Source organism: Lissotriton helveticus, chromosome 4_1, assembly GCF_964261635.1.
Source record: "Lissotriton helveticus chromosome 4_1, aLisHel1.1, whole genome shotgun sequence".
Classification (NCBI taxonomy): Eukaryota; Metazoa; Chordata; class Amphibia; order Caudata; family Salamandridae; genus Lissotriton; species Lissotriton helveticus.
This window is the reverse complement of record NC_136063.1, coordinates 1,724,974,823-1,724,991,371: the sequence shown is the minus strand read 5'-3', so window position 1 is coordinate 1,724,991,371 and position 16,549 is coordinate 1,724,974,823.

Here is a 16,549-nt window from a genome sequence, read left to right as displayed (position 1 = left end):
TAAACCTAAGGTAATTACTGCTCATCCACTCACTGACCGATTTCAGACATAGGTCAAAAGAGTTAAGAGCTTCCACATCATGTTCCTGAAATGACAGAAGGAACTGAGTATCATCAGCACAAGAAATCAAACGTAATCCCCACGATTAAACAAAACTCACTAAAGACTCCAAGTATAGAATAGAGAGTTAAAAATCAATGAAAAGAACTTTAAACAAAATATTAGGATGACAGTATGAAACATAGAATATATTGAAAAAATCAAGTTGTGAACAACTTTTATGTGCTTGGTTATCAGTCAGAAATACAGTGGTGTGGGCGTCAACCCCATCTTTTAAGTCAGGACATAGTTATACTAACATAACAAAGAGAAAAACAATTTCTTTGAAAAAGAATAGCCAAAGCAAGACAATATAGAAATGTAATACTTAAAATAAGAAAAGAATTAAGAAGCATAAGAATTGAAACAAACTAGTTATGCAATAAAGAAGAAAAGACAAATGTAGCAAAATTGTGCAAAAAGAATGTGAGGCCAAGAAGAGGCAAATTTATGAATCAAGCAAAAATAAAAAAAGAATGTTAGATGTGATAGACAGTTAGAAGAAGGCCGAATTGTTCAGAAAGTACATTTGGAGGATCTAGTTTGGAAATTCTATCCAAGATAATTTGTTTGAGATCTACATGGGAATTTTTCTAGAGACAAGGGCCAGAATTACAGAGCTGCCCAGGGGATGCAATAGGCACTGGTGCCCATTTTGGGTATTTCAGAAATGGCCCCTTCTGTAATACAGATAGCGCAGGTGCACACGTAGCACCAGTGCTATCAACAGAGGGCATTACTTCATTTGCATGAGGCATGGCCCCATGCAAATGACAGTATCACTTTGACTTTCCCCATTCTGTATTACCGACGTGGGCACAGAGGTAAGCATGACCACAGGATGGGCACTGAGAGTGTACCACAAAAAGGTGGCACACTGTCATTGTGCCCTCCGAGGGCACCCCTCTCAAGGGATGAAGGGGGGTCCCATGGACCCCCAGACATCCCCCTGCAGGGAGGTGCAGTCAACCACTGAGCCCTACTGCAAGGGGATCTCTAGTCCCTTTCGAAAGTGTTGGTAGGTTGCCCCCTGCACAGAGAAACACAGAGTAGCTGTTAAACAGCTGCTACGATTTTGTCTTGAATACGCTGCCCTGGGGCACCGCGAGTCTGTGGCTGCACTGAGGACTGGACATTCTTCTAAATAGGGCATACTTCCCCTGCTTGCACATGGCACACATGCTTTCAGCATTAGGTCCATCATTTGTTTTCAGTTACACTTTTTGCCCTAAGTGGATCGGGTATGCCCAGACGTGGCCCCTTGCTCACTGTGCCACTGAATTCAAGCTAGCCTGGCTGATGAAGGGTGACTTATCCCGAAACCGGTCCCAGGATGCTTGTTTCCAGTCCAGGGAGGGCTTGGCTAGGCAGTTCGGTCTGTACGATTCCCATGAGGCACAGGGTCAAGACTGATTTGCACATGGCTGGGTCCAAACTCGGGTAGCGTAATGGGAAAAAGAACAATGGATGTATCCCAGATCTCTTGACTGGGGGAGAATGTTTGGATCATTCAGCATCTGTCTAGGATTTTTTGCAGTTACATTTAAGGTGTGCTGTGTGGCACAAAGAGGAAGAGTGCATCCTATATCTAATAGGGCCCCTGGAGTGGTTTTATATTGATGACGCTGCTAGGGGCTCAAAGAATATTTACTCTTCTATTAGATTGACAAGTGCAGAGAGCTGAAAATTGTACACAGAGGAATCTTCTTTTTCTGTAACACAACTTTTCCAACTTGTAAAACAAATACTATGCAGATCTCAACCACCACTCACTTTAAAATTTTCCAAAAGAGAGAAGACTGAAAACACATTTAGAGCTTATTTGGTAGATTCAGATTAGCACTCTTCTTTTTGTTTGTATAATGGTAATTTAAGACATATTCTTTGGAACTGATACAGTGTTTCTGACTTGTGGATGGCTATCTTCAGTGGAGTAGATTTGCTATCTCGTGGTCTCACTCATATTCACGGTTAGATGTAGAATAACTGGCTGTGCTATAATGTGTAAAAATATGATTTATTGCTCCTTAGTTCAGTTAGCGCTTTATCTCCATAGCTTGTCCGATGATTCAGGCTCCCGGTGAATCAAGCTTGCAGATAAATGTGTCATGTAAAGACACATATTTGCACCTTTGTCAACTCCGGGGCCCCCACACACCCCTGCCCCCACCACATCTACAACAGAGTCGCTGAGACCATCGCACCCATGCATCACCATACCATCAACCTCTCCCTGGTGAACGCCTCCTTCCCCGAAACATGCCGATATCAACCCCCTCTTGAAGACGCACTCGGCAGACCCCACTAAACTCAAAAACTACAGACCCATCTCCCTGCTCCCGTTCCAGTGAAAGTCATCGAGAAAGCCATCAACACCCAACTTGCCATCTTCATCAAAGAGCACAACATCCTTGACCCATCCCAATCCGGCTTCAGAAAAAAAACACAGCACAGAAACCGTCCTCACGGCAATAGACGACACCCGCTCCCTACAGGACAAAGGAGAAACAGAAGCCCTCATCCTCCTCGACCTCTCAGCGGCCTTCAACACTGTATCCCACTGCACCTTAATACGCAGACTCCACGAAGCAGGGATAAGGGACAAGGCCCTCGACTGGATCCCCTCTATCCTCTCTGGAAGAACACAGCGGGTCAGACTCCCCTCTTTGCTCTTGGACCCTACACCAACCACCTGCGGAGTCCTCAAAGAGTCCTCCCTCAGCCCAACTCTCTTCAACTTCTACATGGCTCCGCTCGCCCCCATCGTCAGAACCTAATAACTGAACATTGTTTCATACGTAGACAACACCCAACTCATTCTCTCCCTATCCAACGAACCCAACGCAGCCAAACACAACTTCCAAGAAGGCATGGAAGCTGTCGCCAAATGGATGAAAAGCAGCTGCTTACAACTCAACACCGACAAAACAGAAGTACTCATCATGGGCCCACACCCTGATGCCTGGAACAACACATGATGGCCCCCCCCCACCCTCGGAAGCCAACCCAACCCCACTGACCATGCATGCAACCTTGGAATCATCCTGGACTCCGAGCTCAAAATGGACCGCCAGATCAACTCCGTTGCATCCTCCTGCTTCTACACCCTCCACCTCCTACATAAGACCTTCAAATAGATCCCCCTCAAGCACAGAAAAACCATCACCCACACCCTTGTCACCAGCAGACTCAACTACGGCAACGCATTCTACACCAGAATAAACAAAAACCTCACCCGCAAGCTACAAAACATCCAGAACACCGCCACAAGACTGGTTCTCAACCTGCCAAGACACAGCCACATCTCCCAGCACCTGCACACACTCCACTGGCTACACATCAAGACTAGAATTACCTTCAAGATCCTCACCCATGCACACAAAGCCCTCTATATAACACCGGACCAGCATACCTGAGCAGCTGATTCAACTTTCACGTATCTCAAAGAACCCCATGATCAGCCCAGCTCTGCTATGCCGCGGTTCCCCGTGCCAGAAAGACCAGATCCGGAGGCTGCTCCTTCTCCTTCCTCACGGCCAGAGCCTGGAACGCCCTACCACTCCACCTCAGACAGACCACATCACTCCCCATCTTCACAAGAAACGGCAAAACTTGGCTCTTCGACAGACCCCTTACTTGATGGACTGGAACCTGCACCTCCCCGCCTCCCCAGAGCCTTGAGACCCTTACAGGTGAGTAGTTACGCTCAACAAACACATGATTGATTGATTGATTGATTCGTCATCTGAAGGTAATCTTGCCTTTGCTCATTGCTTGTAGAAAACTGTACTGATTCTCACAGTGGCCGTGCCCCACCTGGATTACTGTAATGGACTATACACTGCCCTCCCCATAACTTACCTTAACAAACTCCATTTAGTGCAAACCTATTCTTCTAGGTTTGTATGCAGTCTCTAACACCATGGCCATATCACCCCAGCTCTCATATTTCATCTATGAATCCGGACAATCCAGTGCTTAATATCCAGTTCACCAAGAGCAGTAAAAAAGACTTATAAACTGCGAGCGAGAGCCAGCAAGCTAACAACTGTTAATCCATAACGGGGAGACCTAAGCCCGATGTTGTTTTGTCGATCTATTTACTCCATTGTACTATTTGACAGCGGTTGAATATGGCATTTTGCACATTGCTTACATACTGTCCTCTATCTTGTGCGATACTAGAACTTTTAATTATTATATGTAGAGGTTCTAATATTTACAAATAGAATTGCACTATTAGCGGTTTAGCTATCACCTTTTTAACAATTACTAATGTCTTGTCATATGGCCAAATCTAGGACGGATCACCACGGCTCTCAACTGTTTTTAACTGTTTCTTAAAATGGGCCAATTGTCTAGATGAAGTTTACTTTTTAACAGCATGAAAAAATATAGATTATTAGGTTTTTAAACAATTATTTATTGTTGAACTTCACACCCTTCTATTACTAACCATTTGCTTGCAATGGTACGAATGTATTAAATGGCCGCATTTAGGCCGCGTCTAAAAAAGCATGAGGAAACAATGTAAGCAAAGACACAGGAGTTTAGTTAAGGCTTGTTTATTACCCTATGTGTAAATATTTTAGCAACTGTCTGATACACTTTTTTTTTATTGATGCACGCCCACTATTTTAATGATTTTTACTAATCAAACAATAAAGTATTCATTCATTCATTGCAGCTCTCATATCTTTCCATTGGCTCCTTCTGCAGGAAAGGACAACGTTGAAACCCTCTGCTTTATACAAAAGGCACTGAGTAAGCATACTCTGAACAACATCTCCAAAGTTTTTGTTCCCTCCCAACTATGCTGACGTTGTTTGTTTTGTAATGAAAGATTGCTGACACAACCTAATTTTTCTTGTTTTTTGTGTTTCTTTCATTGCTTAGTCTTCTGTGCCTATTTTTGTGCTCTTTCCTAGTCTTTTGTGCATGTATTTGTGCCCATTTCTGTTGCATTTCTGCTCCCTCTACTTTTGCTCCTCTTGTTTCTCCTGCTTCTCCCCTCAAATGCTGGACCCCTGCCTCTCCCCCTGCTGTGCTTATTTCGCCTCCGACCTCTCCTTACCTGTTCTCCCATGAGCCAGCAGGGTTCCTCCGTCAGCCCAACCCTGCTCAACATGTACATGGCACCTCTTGTTTGCATCATAAGAACCCATGGCATCAACAATGTCTCCTACACCAATGACACTTAGTTAATTCTCTCCCTCACCGACACAAATGCCACCACCAGGACCTACTTCACCACCTGCATGTCCAATGCGACCAATTGGATGCAAGAGAAATGCCTCAAACTCAACATGGACAAAACAAAGATCCTGATCTTCGGAAGAAAGAGCTCCCATTGGTACTCCTCCTGGTGGCCAACCGACCTGGGTCCCATGCCCACCCCTCAGACCACGCCAGAAACCTCAGCATCATCCTTGACAACAAATTGAAGATGAACAAACTGGTCAATGCTGTGATCGCATCCTGCTGCCACATCCTCATAATGCTTCGCAAGATATTCAAATGGCTCCCCATGCAAACAAGATGCACGGTCACCCAGGCCCTCATCACCAGCAGATTTGACCACAGCAATGCACTCTACGTCAGCATCTCAAACCATCTCACACATAGATGACAGACAATCCAAACACCAATGCCAGACTCTTCCTAACCGTCCCAAGAAGCACTCACATCTTTCCCTACCGCACTGAACTACATTGGCTACCCATCTAGAAACATTGCAAATCAGGTTGGTCACCCACACCTGCAAAACCGTCCACAACACAGGACCAGCGTACCTCAACAACTGACTCCAGCTCTACCAACCCTTAAGACCGCTACGCTCCACCTCTTCCTTCTTAGGTACAATTACCCCACATCTACAGAAGCAAGACAGGAGGGCACACTTTCTCCTTCATCACTACCAAAACCTGTTACAAACTTCCTCCTCACATCAGGACTTCCATTTCACTTCTCAACTTCCGCAAGAAACTGAAGACTTGGCTGTTCAACTAGGAGCATTGCCAGGCCTACCCTCCTGCTTCAGTGCCTGAATACCCTCACGGGTCATAAGCTACACCATACAAATCTATGTTACATAACACTTCAAATATATGGCTGGAGCACCCTTCTTCATCAAGGCATCTCTCTCTGGAATTATTTACCTCACTGCCTCAGACTGGAAAATGGCTACTTTAAATTCGGAAAAACCTTGAACATACACCTTTAAACCATGGCATTCAGATAATTCCGTCCTCCAAGTAACTACCTATCCAAATGCTATATCAGTCCACAGGTCAGATGCCTAAGATTGGTGTACCCCAACACCTGGTCCCTGCCCAACTATATAGCCAACTCTTTGTCATCTGTGATCCCTCTACTCGGTATATCATTGACCAGGAATGAGAGTACCCATGACAATCTGAGCAATTCCTAAGTCAATTATGGCTCCCACTCCCACTATCTGGGCTCAGAGCCACTCCCACCAGGGAATTATACTGAGTTACAAATGCCCTAACAATAATACATTTGGTTCATGCTCAACGTCTTATCAAGACCTATGCACTAACGCAAGTGTCCCTTGTAATCTGAATCTAATTCTTGTAATTGAGGAATGTGCTTCTCCTGCCACTGTAAGTCTTTCTTGAATCTTGGAACATGACTTCATTTTTCATGATCCACCCGACTTCTTTGGCCTCTTAATTTACACGTCGTAACTCAGGGGAAATCCTGACACCATTCGCTTTGCTCTTCCTTATTTCAGCTTAAGCATGCAAAGCTGATGAGAACTATCGAGCATTTGCGAACCAAATTGCCAGTAACTGGAACACTTAACCAACCAGTCGGAGACAGGACCCTGGCAATATTGAGTTCAGAAAGGAAATTAGAACATGGCACTTTGGGCTCTGCAGTAAGTACTTAGACTTCTACAGTCCCTTTCACTCCAGCCCCTAGAAAACGCCCGATGTATATGTGCACAATACCCAAGAAAATTAGAACAAAATAGAATCATTACAAATTCAAACGTTTTTAAATTTTGACTATTTGACTATTAAAGTGGGTAACCTATGTACTTTGTATTTTAATAATCAGCTTTCTCGAAAATAAGTGAGCACCTAATGAGTTATCAGATTTTAAGAGTTGCTTGTGTGTCAGAAGTGTTTAAAGCTGTTCATACATGGCTGTGTGTTGAAGGACAAAAACAGTGATCTTGATAATTGAAAAAATGTGCAGTATTCAATAAATACATATTTGTTCAATGCAAACATTATCCTAACGCATACTTGAAAGTGTGCATCTCTTAGATCTTTTTATTACTCTTTGTGTCTCCTAGAATCCTATCTTTCATTGCCTTTTTACAAATCATCCTTCCTACCCCATCACAATGTGACTTTGTCCTCAAATATTACTGCCATAGAGCTGGTTAAAGATTTACAATGCAAATCAAATCATCTTCCAATTGAATCAGAAGCTTAAGAAGAGACAGGCTCTCTTAACTTGTTTACAGTCCCAGTTACCATCTTGATGGGAAGACTGACAGGCGTGAGAGGCAATCCCGCCTCAGGATGTCCCAGCGGCATCCTGCCAGTGTGCCAATTCGAGTGTCCGCTGACACATTACCCCACCCTATCCAGGAAATGGAACATCTGAGACCCACCAGTGTTCTCTTTCTAATGCTAAGAAAGGCATACAAGCAAGAGGGACATCTGTTCAATTACTCAATAACAGTCCTGCCAGGGGACATTCACTGTCAGTGAAACAAATGTCAGACATTTGTGCCGCAGAGGCATGCTCACACATCCCTTCCTTCCCATAGGCAGAAGTGTATTAAAACACATTCTAGCAAAAGGTCTATGAAAATATAAGTTACCACACCATAACATTCAATACATGTGTATATAAAACGGCACCTGGGCCCCTGTTACAGAGAATAATATTCAATCGGCACCTGGGCCCCTGTTACAGAGAATAATATTCAATCTCATGCATTAAAGTACAACAGGCAGGACCCGCCATCACTCAGATAAATAAATAAAGGTTCTGTATACTGCTCTATAATCTACAGCTGAACCCGGGGGCTACATAATGGAGACATGTCTGCATTCAGGCACCTGCACTATGTTATTTCACAGGCCTCAGCAGGCATTACCGAATGAGTTATGCGCTTCTTCACCCAGTGGTGCCGCACAGCACAGCTGAAATACATTCCACACATTCTGCTACAGCGGAATATCCAATAAACCTCCGCCGTGAGGAAGTATTGCATTTGCTTCCCTATAGTGCAGTCCAAATTTTAAAATGTAATTTAATTTGTGTTCCCTGCTCATGGATCCGAGGCATCGGCATTGCTATCACCTCCATACCATTGTTTGTAAAACACAGTGCCCTGATCCCAAATTGACTAAGCACATTTCTGATACTCTTTTCACCAATAACCTAGAATCGTTTTGTTGTCTTTGAACTATACTTTTCATTCGTTTTCAACTGTAGATGTTAATATGAGGCTAAGCATGGATTATAGAATATATATTGTTATCATTCTCAATAAATAATAATAGTCCTATTTTTTGCACTTGTTTCTTATTTATTATGTGATCTATCCAAATGAAATCTGCCTCCTAACAAACATGCAAAGTATAGTTCCCACACACTGGTGTTTTATTCCAACTACTTAGCACTAGTAGACACACAAATAGGACTATATCCCATGAGGATAATCTTGGGATACTAGTAGGAAAAGGTCTATAGCTTAGTCAGAGGCTGTGACATTCCAATGGAACCCAAATTTATATTTCACAACAGAGCTATGGCCTAAAAAATACCTTATTACAATGGGTCATAGTTTCAATCATTTTTTGAAGATTTATTGTTTTTAAAAAAAATATATATATATAGAAAAAGAATAATAATTTTTGCGGTAGTGGAGACTACGCGCGTTTCGGCGAGGTCGCCTTCGGCGCAACTGTACAAAACTTGCGGACTATGATATTCAATCCATTGAGATGAAGCAGAAATTTCTACATCGAGGTTATCCTCACTGTGTCATTAGAGAGGCATACAAACGTGCGAGGTTTTATGACAGACAGACAGCATTTACTTCAAGGTACCAATATCAAACAAAAGGAAGATAGACTAGGGTTTGTAACAAGGCACTCTGTTCTGAATGAGCAAATCAGTCAGATTGTTTGCTCAAACTGGCACTTATTGAATATTCACAAAACTACAAGTAGCCCCATACCAAGACCTATGTTTGCGTACCGCAAAAATAGAAACATCAAATACATTGTTGTCAGATCACGTATGCCTACCCCTACAAAAACAGTCAGTCAACGAAGTATTGTTGGAAATAATTCAGTTGAGGGCAACTTTAGATGTGGAATGTGTAAAATATGCCCTCTCACGATTGAATGCAAATCCATCTGCTACAATGGACATATAATTAACAGCAAAGGAATAACAAACTTTAAAACGAAAAATGTTATATATTTCTTACTGTGTCCATGTAAAAAAGCATATGTTGGAGATACATCACGCAATCTGAATGTCCATCTTACTGAACACAGATCGGCGATCAGAAGGCGTAAATTGAAATCTCCTATGGTTTCTCATTTTTTGGAATATAACCACTCAGAAAATGACATCAAATGGTTTATTCTGGAAAAAATTATTCCGCGCCCAGGACTGTGCCCAGACAAAATAAGAAAAAAACGCGAGGTATATTACATCTTCCTCCTAGATACTGTGAAATCAGGATTAAATGCGGAAATACCCTGGGAACAGGCTATTATTTGATAGCTGTAGATGAACTTAAACCAGTCCTTATATCTATTAGGTTCACTTTTTCCATATATATAACATATGTGTCACTATATGAAATGCGATTTTACAGTGCTTTTGCACTCATAGCTTGCACATGTTAGATCAATATATGCATGATATGAAATGTATTATGAAAACCCACTTATATCTTCAATTCTGTCTTTGTTAACGATATGTTGCACTGCTTCACATATGCAATATTATCTTGATTTGTAAATAGTCTGTATTTCGAATGAGTATTGTAACTTTATATTCTTATGTTTTGACCCAATAAGACACTCTGTTTGTATATATAAAACATTACATTTACTACATTGGGTTTCTTCTCTGATAAACGTACAAATGTAAACATTACAGAGTTGCATTGCATATAGAGGTAACAAAAGGTTGCATGACCCAATACACAATATCCTGTAATGAACAATGTATTACACAATGTAGTATATATACAATCTCGATCTTTCTCTTTTTGTGATAGTATCTCTTCATTTTAATCATTTTTTCATTTTTTGGTTCATTTTTTATTTTTTCCAATTGTATTATATCTCCCCTTTTTCTATATACACAGTCCGGTGTGTACAAACTGTATTTCACTTCTATAGACCTGTATGAACTATTTAGTTTGTACTATTCTATCCCATTAATATGGATATTCTTACACATTTTCTGCCCCTTTAAATCATGCTTTGTATCTCTTTTTTCGTTTGTCAAAAATGATACCATCTTCCCACCCGGAGTCCCTGGGGGCCCGCAACGGGCCCCCACGAGATATTCCCGCAGGGCTTTTCGTGGCGGCGTTGCTGCCACGGAAAAGCATGTCCCCGCCTTCACCCTAATATGGATGGCGGTGTCTAACAGACACCACCACCATATGAAACCCTTTTCCGCCCAGTCAACTCCTTGACCGGGCGGAAAAGCGGCGGATGGTCTTTCCGTCTGCCGCTGTCCCCCGCCATAGTAATATGGCGGGGGGAAATGGGTGACGGGCGGGGAAGGATGTCGGTTGGATCGCCACCGCCCGCATGGCGGCAATCCGCCCGACATCCTAATGGGGCCCCTGGTGTTGGTGGTTTTAGGATTCTGGGCACTTTAGCACTGCTGTCCCGTGTAAAGTAAGTGCGCTCTCTGTGGTAAACATGGTAAGATTGGCCTACACCTGTTTGGTGTATTTCATTTACCTGTCAGTCCCTTGTAAGGTGGTATCTCAGATACCCAGGGCCAGTAAATTAAATGCTACTGGTGGGCTTGCAGCGCTGAATGTGCCACCCACCAAAGTAGCGCTTCAAACCTGTCTCAGGCCTCTGCCATTGCAGGGCCTGTGTGCGCAGTTTACTGCCACTGTGACCCCTTTTTTACTGCATGTCAGTCACCCCTAAGGTAGGCTCTAGCTAGCCCTATGGGCAGGGTGCATTGTTGGTAAAAAAGTCCCAGTGAGTGGGGCACGTAGGCCACTCTGTTGCTGCCATTCCTCTACTTCCCACAGCTGGACCGCCAGAGTGCGGGCAGCAGCAGCGATGGGGGCATTTCTTTAAAGGTTTGACTGAGATGAAGGGGTGAGATGCACCCCCGCCACCCAGTGCATTGCGCACATTGTCTTCACTGCAGAGTCAGCTAGAGGCACTCTGTTGATCCCTACTTGTTACACAGCTGCACCACCTGATCACAGGCAGCTGCAACATTGAGGGGGCATTGTTCGGTGTCTCAGGAGAGACAAGGGTCGGGTACTCCCTGTCCCCCCCATTTCTGGGGCCAGCCTGTTGGACCTGAACCCAACTGCAGTGGCAACTTAGCTCCCTGACGTTTGTGGACATAGGGCATTGTGGGCCTCCGAGAAAAAGGCCAATTGGCCTGTGAGGCACCTGAGGTGCTGGTAGGGCGCAAGGCCCTAATGTGATGCATAATGTGGTTATTTCTAATGTGATGCATAATGTGATTATACCTATTGTGATGCATAATGTGTTTATGCCTAATGTGATGACGCCGAGTACAGTATTTTACCAGTCGTTGCTGTTTGTTTTATATTTGCTACTTGTGCTTTCTAATGGTTCTGACAGTGGCCCGAGTGGCCCTGTCACATACATATAATCCCCTGTGAAGTATAACCTAGTGTCAGATGGCAGTGTACATTTGTGAATATTTTCTAATGTGTTTATTATAATACAAAGGTTGTTTTATATAACCTTGAGTGGAGTTTCTTTTGTGGTGTGCCTAGTGTATGTGTGTGTTGCGCAAACGCTTTACACATTGCCTCTGGGATAAGCCTGACTGCTCATGCCAAGCTACAAAGGGGGTGAGCGGGTGTTATCTTCAGCGTGTAACTCCCTTGCCCTGACTAGAGTGGTGGTTTCTGCCTGGCTTAGGCACATGCCCTAGCCAACTAGAAATCCCATTTCTAACAATATTCTTTTGTTATTGAGACTACACATATAACATTACAGAGTGAAATTAATCTAACAGGACATAATAAATCAGGCAGTGCGTAGTTACTGATAACATTTATGGTAGTGTAAAAGATAAACACCTTAGAATATACGCAATAATTAAAAGAACAGACAATAATATACAATGTTAACACATGTTAAAACATACAACAATGTTCAGCTCTGGAGCAGTGCAGTCATTATGTAAAAGAGTGTTTGGCTGAAGCCTATTTAGCTTGAGTCCCATAATTGATCTCATACCAAATTAAATAAAAAGAACCATGCTTCTATATCTAAGGTTTTTGTAATGTTATAAAAGTGTTTGCTGTTTTTTGTGACTCTGAGAGGTCTTTGAGTCTGCCATTTTTCCTCCTCCTTTCCTCCTTTGGGCGTCCCCCACTTTAGTGCACACTTTAGTGTTGTGGGAAACGCGATGTGCAGGACATCCTTTGGTCATTTAAATCGGACTGCTTCGTGTTCGCACAAAAAATAAGATTTTTTCATGAATTGAATGGTCTCTGGGCCATAGATTATTCTATTAATATTATTACTGTAGTATGGTGATATTCATTTTTTTACACATTGGTTTTAAGGTTATTAAATGTTATTAAGTTTATGCTGTTTTTTAAATTGATGGTGATACTGAGACCTCTTTGAGTCTGCCTTTTTTCCTCCTTCTGGCGTCAAGCACTAGACAAGCCATTTTGTTAGTGAGTGCTTTAGTGTTGTGGGTAACGTGTTCTGAAATGACTGTCTCGTCACTAGGAGTATCCTCAAAGATTGCGATGTTAGGGATACTGTCTATAACATTGGCCTAGAGGAATGTTATAATAACCCAGATACTATTGAGTCTAATATGAAAATGATTATAAAAAATGCATACCGTACTGAATTAAAGATGTCTGACCAGGACAGGGGAAAGTTAGTTGATGGGGCATTAGGTCCCCAGCAATTTTATTTGTCTCTTAGTTTGCATGTACAATCACTTTTTCTGATGACCAGATCTCGATTGGGTAAACAGCATTTTTAAGTGGCCTATCCTAAACAGGCTGGCCGGTGTGGGAGACTAGCCCCCTGCCTTTGTAATAATCTGGCCAAACAGAGTACAATGCATTCTATGTTGTTCTGGTCCCTGTATAAATACCCTAGAGCACATTTTATTCACCTATATTGAACGTTATTACGCCCTGCTCTTATCAAGAGGGCTATGCCTATTTAAGGTCATTATCTACGGCTGTAATCTCTAATGCAGTACTTAGTTTTATTAGAACTTCATTTATAATCAGGAAACGTTATGAAGTGTGAAAAGGAATCCAATATTATTTCTTTTTTACTAAGAATTTTCCTATTAGTCAACTGTACAAATGGGAGGTGGGGATGGCTACGATGCTTTTAAAATTGATACATTTAGCTGTTTTATAAGATCTATGGAAGGGAATATGTGCGAATTCTGTAAATGTTGTTAGATGTTTTATTGTGTAAACTTTTATGATTCTAATGAATTGAATAAAGTTATTTGACTGAACGACTGTCTTGTGTTCGTGCAGCAGATGCGCCACTCAGCGTTCCGAAAGCAAGGCCATCTGTGCCTGTCCACATCCGCTCGGTGCCCAAGGCCCAGTATGCTGGTTGAAGATGCATTGCTCATCGTCTATTCCACAGAGCTGCAGGGTGTTGATGCGATGTTCATCCTAGTCGCTAAGGAGGGTGTCATAGAGCGAGCTTCCAATCCTGTGTCAAGGATGAGCCACGCTGTGGATGGTTCTGAAGAAACTATGGGAATTGCGATGCAGAGTCTTGTGTCATTGTTGAGGCTGCCGTCAATGAGGGGCTTGCGATGCGAGGGCCTATGTCAAGGATGGGTCATGCAGGGGCAGTTTTGATGAGTTTTTGGGGTGTGAAGATGATGCAATGTTCTTGTGCCGGGAAGCGGGAAGTCCACGCAGCAAATGTCATGCATTGGTTCTGCTTGGGGTGGCGCCGCGCAGCAGAGGTGATGCATTAGTTCTGAATCCACAGATGGGCTTGCAAAGCACCTTCAGGTCTACTTCTAAGGGTCCAGAACTGGGGGAGCATCTTATGGCAGTGTAGAACTCACAATTTCAGATTCCAGGTGCTGGTTACAAGAGACTAGCCATTGGAGTCACTCTGGGGTTAATGGACACAGGTTGTAGGCTCAATCCTTTTCACCCAGGCAAGAGGGTAGCGGGTCAGGACAGCAGCCAGTGGTTATTCAGAAAATCAGTCCTTTCAGCAGCACATCTGTTTTTCAGCAGCACAGCAGTCCTTCAGCTGCACAGCAGTCCTTCCTGGCTGAGTCTCCCACATGTCCAGCAGTGTATTAAAGAGTTGGTGTCTGATGTCCAATATTTAAAACTTGTGCTTTCTTTGAAGTGGGGGAAACATTAAGAGGATTCCCTTTGAATTGCTCAGGTTTCCTGCTGCCCCTGTCCTGGCTCCATAATAACTTCAGGGAGAATGCAATCTTTTGTGTGAAGGTAGGACATGGCCTATTCAAGTGTAAGTGAGGCTTTGCTTAAATCCAACCTCCCATGTGGCTAGTGATGACCCATCCAGGCACAGCTAAGCTCTCTATTTTGTGTGTCTTTCTAGGAGTAATACATAAAGACTACCAACTACACCTAGTTATGTGACCCAGAGACAGGCTGCAGCACTAAATGGCTAGGGCAGGAAAATGCCATCTTTCTAAAAGTGGCATTTTCAAAATTGTATTTAAATCAAAATTCACCTTTACCATTAAATAGGATTTTACATTACAATTCTGAGAATACCAAACATGAACTGGTTACCTGTACTCATTTGGCAGATATCCTTGCTAAATGTAATAAGGTAACTTCAATGTTATCTTATGTGAGAGGTAGGTCTTGCAACAGTGAAAAACGAATTTAAGAGTTTTCATTACCAGGATTTGCAAACGTTGATAGTACATGTCCTTATTTTTAAATACACTCCACCCTGCCCTATGGGCTGTTTATGGCCTACCCTAGGTGGTGACTTGTATATATTAAAAAGGAGGTTTAGGCCTAGCAGGCCTACTGGTAGCATTTAATTTACAAGACCTGAGTACAAATAGTGACACTTTCCTAGGAAGTTACAAGTAAATTAAATGTGCCAATTGAATGTAAGATTATTTTAATATGTTTAAAGGAGAGCACACACACTTTAGCACTGGTTGGCAGTTTTAAAGTACACAGAGTCCTAAGGCCAAAAAATGAGATCACTAAAACGGAGGAGTCAGCCAAAAGGTTTGGGGGAAGACAACTCTAAGGCTAACAATTACTCTCCTTCTTAGTTCACTCTCAAATTATTTTGCCTGATTGGACCATTCCCAGACAAATGTTTCAATCTTTGATTCAGTACAAGTACAATATTAATTTAAAAATGATAATCAAATTCTCCAATATTTCACCATTATTGCAGCTCGCATAATGGCCGCAAAATATTCTACATGTTCAGGTTTTAATGCAGTGGATGCCACTGATCATAGAAAGCAAAATAGATGGACAGCTTTTTATTGTACTCCAGACCCCCTTTATACTGTAAACACGAATAGACACAATATTAATCTGTGAAAATCACCATAGGGTACTGTTAGACCTGCAACCATGCAATAGTAATATAAAAATAGTAAGTATTTGATAGATGAAAGTCTTTTTCTGGGAAGCTTAATTCCTAAATATTAAGAGGACTGACAATTGAATTCATGTAAAACGCTTTCTTCTGAGTCAGAATTTCTAAATCGTTGTATTGAAATAGTATATTTATGTTATCATAATTCTCATATGCCTTAGTTATTACAAGTATTACTTTTTTTTGCAACTTTTTTATTTTATTGGTATTTCAGATAACACAGTCGGATGAAAGAAATAGAAAGTAAGTAAGGATTTCAGAATAGCACACCAGAACAAGCCATGCCAAATCTATACCAAAAACAGGAATAAGGTTTCCTCCAGTTTGCCTGCATCTCCAGCATTCCAGTGAGGCAGGATCCAAGCTCTATACAATTTTGAAAGGGTCCAGAACAAGTTGTGAAAGACTTTGACATAGGAGTAATTCGATCTTGCCTCCCATAGGTATTTGTCATGAGAAGTAAGCATTTCTAAGTTTGTCAGAATCCTGTAGATTTTGATCTCAGGCGATCTTCCGTGTTGATCATTCACCTCAAGATACTGTTGTACAGGAGATTCTGGCAGGGA